Source organism: Loa loa (genome assembly GCF_000183805.2).
Source record: "Loa loa unplaced genomic scaffold supercont3.120, whole genome shotgun sequence".
NCBI lineage: Eukaryota > Metazoa > Nematoda > Chromadorea > Rhabditida > Onchocercidae > Loa > Loa loa.
In genome coordinates this window covers 109157-114801 of record NW_018108300.1, presented here as the reverse complement: position 1 = coordinate 114801, position 5645 = coordinate 109157, and positions in this window count along the sequence as shown.

The window sequence follows — 5645 nt, the reverse complement described above, 5'->3', positions numbered from 1 at the left end:
TTATTATTATTATTATTATTATTATTATTATTATTATTATTATTATTATTATTATTATTATTATTATTATTATTATTATTATTATTATTATTATTATTATTATTATCATTATTATTATTATTATTATTGTTATTATTGTTATTATTAAATTTAGAAACTTTCAAATTTCAAACTTTGCTATTATATTATATTGTTTCAAAACCACTTTTATCAAACATTACATTGAATGTTTATGCAATTCAAAACTAAATCAGTCCATTTTAAATTTGTTGTTTAATAATTGAGCCGTATTGGCAACCAAAAAAAAAAAAAAAAAATCAAATAACCAAAAAAAACTAAATCGGCACATACATACGCACACACACAAACATACTACACACGCACATACACAATACGCACATGCACACACATACACATATGTACATATATGCACACCTACACGTACAACTTACACGTGTACACACACGCATACAACACGCCCACACATACATATGCACACACATACACATACATATACATGCATTCAAACATATAGAGAAATGACTGAATGGACACGGAAATATCTAATGTAGGGAAGGAATGCGGCACAAATGGAAAATGGACGCAGTCTTTATTTCAAGTTTTTTTTTCGTTTTTTTAGTTTTGTTTTTTTTTTTGATTTCAAAAAACTGATTTGGTGACAATTGTCTCCATTCCATTTACGATAAATAATCCTATTTATTCTTCTATTTCAACTTTTCTGTTTCACTTAATTCCATTTGCAATAATGTTAGTGAGTAATGATAGTAGATAATTTAGGCGATAGTTAAATTTTAATTATTTTTTTCTTTTCTGCAAAATTCGTTTCATTTCAAAATTATTTTCATATCATATTACTGTTGATGATATTTAGAAGAAAAGTAAACTTGTACGATTAATTATTACTTATTAAAAGTTAAGTATTTAGAGTAGTAATAATATTGTATTCATAAATTTACCATTACTGCTTAATTATTTGAAACATTTTTTTGCTGCTACAAATTACCAACTTATCAGTTTATAATCAATGGTGATTTTTTTTTCTATTATCACAAATGATAAAATAATATAAACATGGATGGTATTAGTGATTTAGACAAATATTCACATGCTTTTCATATATAAAATTCAATTTTTAACATGTCTTTTACATTTTTCAATAAATAATTAATAAATTTGGGAGAAAAATTTTATTGTTAAGACGATAAATGTAATGTATGTCAATTGGTAACATTAAATTACAATGTAACAGTCAATTTTGGAAATGTATGTTCAAATTTTAAAGAGTATTCAGGTGAATAAAGAAGAAAAGACAGATAGATGGATTCGGTCATTCAACAAATGGTCAAATAATTTCGTTCATTCAACTCCGTTCCATTTTTGTATCATATTACCATCGTTACACAGGCAGTAAAATGTCATTTTATTGATGAAAATTATTGTTCACTTGAAATTTCCCATCAATTCTTCAAATTTTCCTCTAAAATCCAAAATTTTATCTCTTTTTATTTTTTCTTTCTTTTTTTTTTGTCGCTCGAAATCTTTTAGTTATCTAATTGTCACACGTTTTTTTTTTCCTTTTTTGCGTTTTTACTTAATAACTTTATGTTTTCGTTGATTTTTGCTTCATGATTTAAATATTTCCAGCATATTTATTTATTAATTATTGTTAAGTTCATTAATTTATAAAAGATTACAAAGATTATAGATTGCAAAAATCAAAGATCATAAATTTAGCCAATTCGATTTACAAAATTAAACATTGAAAAAAAAATGAAATAATTTAAAATTTTTTATTATTCATGTAAGGATTACTATTTCTACAGTAATACCTGGATAATTTATTGAAATTACAAATGGGAGTGATAGAAAAGGAAAAATGATCCTTTTGGAATTATCTGTAATAGAATCTAACTTCTTCGTATATTCATCATTGTTTATTTGAAATAACAGAATTTAAGATGACTATGCAAGGTGGCTGTTTCGTTAATCCTATTAATGAACCTACCAAATATCTGATCATCAACCATCTAAATTACTATCATTTTAACAATAATCTACGGTAACCCTTAATATCCTTATATTAATATTTCATTTTTACCAAAATAAAAAAAAAATTGATAACAAAATTATCACCAATAAATTTTTCATTTTTAATGAAGACCAGAAAAAAAAACAAACAAACAAAACAACAGTAATAAAAAAATTAAATATAATTTTTTTTGAAATAATTTTTAATCAGAATCAAAAAAAATTAACACAAATTAAATGCAAATTTTTTTTTGTTGGATTTGCATTGTAAATTATATTTTCCATATAATTTTGTTTAATTAATACTAATCATTCATTCAATTATTAATTTCTTGCTTACATATAATTAAAAATAATTTATTTCATTGTTTGTTACTAAAAATTTTTATATCCGAAAAAAAGAAAAAACAAACAAACAAAAAGCTATGTCGAATTGAAGGAAATATTCACAAAGATATCAAAACGAAGTATTAATACACAAGAAAATGATCAGCTAATTAATTTATTTTATTAGCTAATTTACTCAACCAGTCAATTTACTTAATCAGTCAATTTATTTAATTAATAAATTTACTTAATTTGCTTTTCTTTCAATACAAAAATACGTCAACTTTATTTAATAAATTCTAAAATGTTTATTTATAATACTTAAATTTAATTAGATTTGCAAAAATTTCGCTATTCTTTTTTCTTATCCTTTCCTTATAATTCTAAATCCTTTTTTCTTACTTGAAATTGTTTGTTTTTGTTTTTTGTTATTCTTTTTATATTTACTTAGTTTTTTAATTTTAAATTAATTTAAAATTGGATTTCAAAACTGATCGGACTTAATTGACCAAAATTTTATACTCATATACTCTATTAATTATCCATTGCTCAGCCATTACTTCCATAAAGTAAAATCGTCGAAAATTTTGATTTTCATGCTTAACTTATTGTATTTACACTTTTTTTTTCTCAACAGTAATTTGTTAGTATTTAATTAGCTATATGGATTTTTTATTTCTTTTTTAAAAAAAGGAAAAGATCAAAAAAGAATCAATCAATATTCGACTGATTGATCGAATCAAAAAGTTTCGATTTTATTAAATTTCATTTTAAATTGTTTTTAAATATGAAAAATTGATTGTTCTTTCTTAAATTACTTGATTATTTTTTCTCGAAGGATGCAGTATAATTTTTAATGGATCAAAAGTTATCACTTACTAGTACAATGTTGTTGTATCTATTATTTATGATTAAAATGATTAAAGATAATAACAAGAGTAATGATAAAAGATCAAAGATAATTTTAATCAACTTTTTTTTAATTGCTTGAAATATTTGAACCCAATAATTGGTCAGGTAAATGCTATGACTGAAACGGTATTTTCTCTTTCAAAAATATTATTGCTACCACAGCTGCTATCAAAGATAAGCTGATTAATACCTGTCGTAGTAATTCGTAGGATACGATAATAATGACGAAGTCAATCCAAATAAGTGGTAAAACCATTCAATGATGAACAATTATTTGATATTTATGAATACTGTTATTGTTGAATTTCAAAAATTAATAAATTATTTTTAATTTTGATTAATAAATGTTGAAATACTTTAGGTATGCAAAAGGTTATATTATTCAATTGTTTCAATTGAGAGAAAATTTTTGCAACAAAATTATTCCATCCTTTTTTAAAATTGAATAAATTTAATGAAAACTTCTCAACCACTAGTAATATTCATTTGTAAAATACACAGACTAAAGATAAAAGTAACTTAGGTTAACAAATATTCAAAATAGAAGCATATGAGGTAACAAATATCCAAGATAGAAATGTGAAAAGTAAAAGTATCCACAATAGAAGTATCTGAGATAGCAAGCATCCGTGATAAAAATACCCGAGGTAAAAAGTACCCGAGATGAATGTGATCACCGGGGTAACAAATAATTGAGATAGAAATATTCTTTATCGTTTTTTTCTTTGTTGATACTTTTAACTGGAATAAAGCAGGGAAAATAAGGGTAGCTAATAACAATAAAAAACGGATTACAGTAGTATCGGTCCTTCTTTCATATTTCTACTGATTTTTAACCTTTGAACCTTTTCAACTACAAAAGAAATTGTTTGAAATTATTTAATTATTTCCTTTTTTTGCTTTTTTTTTCATCAAAATATTTGATATGAATACAAATATTATTGCGCAATTGTTCATAGCAAATATGAATGATAATAGTATAATTAAATTAGAAAAAGATTATATGTAATATTTGCATATTTTAATAAAACTTATGCTTAACCAGTAAGTTAAATTTTTCTTCAAACAATAAATTTATCGAAAATAATTTAAATTTTATTACATTGCTATTATTTGTTGCATCGTAATGCAAGCATTATTAATATTAAAATTAAAACATTTGTATTAATTTCGAAACAATTATTCAAGTTGAAGTCTTTTCACTTTAAATTTTTCTTTTTTTTAAATAAATACATTTATTCTATTTTTTGCATATTTATTTTATGATTTTTTTCTAAAATTTATTTCATGAAATTTTCAATTGTTGCTGGGAATGTATTGAAATATCGATTAATATTAAAAAGTAATTAAATTAATAAAGTTGGAAAAAATTTGCAGAATTGTTTGATCAATTTCTTGAACTTGTCGGTAAAAATAGCACAAATTGAATGCTTTATAATGGATATTCATTAATTTGTCATTGCCAAGTGGAAAAATTACTATCAAATTATATGTTATTATTGGCCATCGATATTCTTCCCCTAACTATTCCATACTTCGATAACAAAATATGCCACTATATTTAATGATTTTGCATTATGAAAAAGAGCGGTAATTTTCCCATTTCAATTTTTGTAAAAATTTAAAATTAATTCTTTTTTTTTATTCATAATATTATTATTAAATACTTTTATGAAACTCATTTATTTAAATCGTAAAATATAGTGATTGGAAGTTCAATATAATTTTTGATATTAATTGATTACATGTTAGCTAGTGTTGATTGGTTTAATTTGATAGTAAATGATTTAATTAGGCAACCTTTCTGACATATACAAATTTCATAATTTCATAAGTACTTGAGTATAAATTAAAGTTTGTTGGGAGATGAAAAAAGAAAACAGTTTAATTTCTTAGAATAGTACTTTCGAACTTTGATTAAACTTCAAATAATTGAAGCAATACTGAAAGTAATTTATACATTTATCATGATAATTTCTTGGTGAAAATAAACTTTATTAATTTCAGAAAACAAAATGAAAATTTTGTTGCAAAAAAAAAAGTGATGGAATTCATATGGATCAAATAGCGAAAAAATTGCAAAAATCCAAGTGGTGGAAAAATTCCGAGTGATTAAGCACCGAGTGATTTGGAGCAATTCCGAGTGATTAAATACCGAGTGATTTGGAGCAATTCCGAGAGAATGCTTTCTTTAAGGATGTTCTCCCGGTGTTTTGTATAGTTTAATGATCCCATCTAACTATCCCGTTAATCAACTTTATCTTTGCTACCCTTAATTTTTCGAAACCTAAATTCCATCTTTGCTATACTGATAACTGGATGAAAGATTACATTTAAGCATGCCTTAACAAATTTTG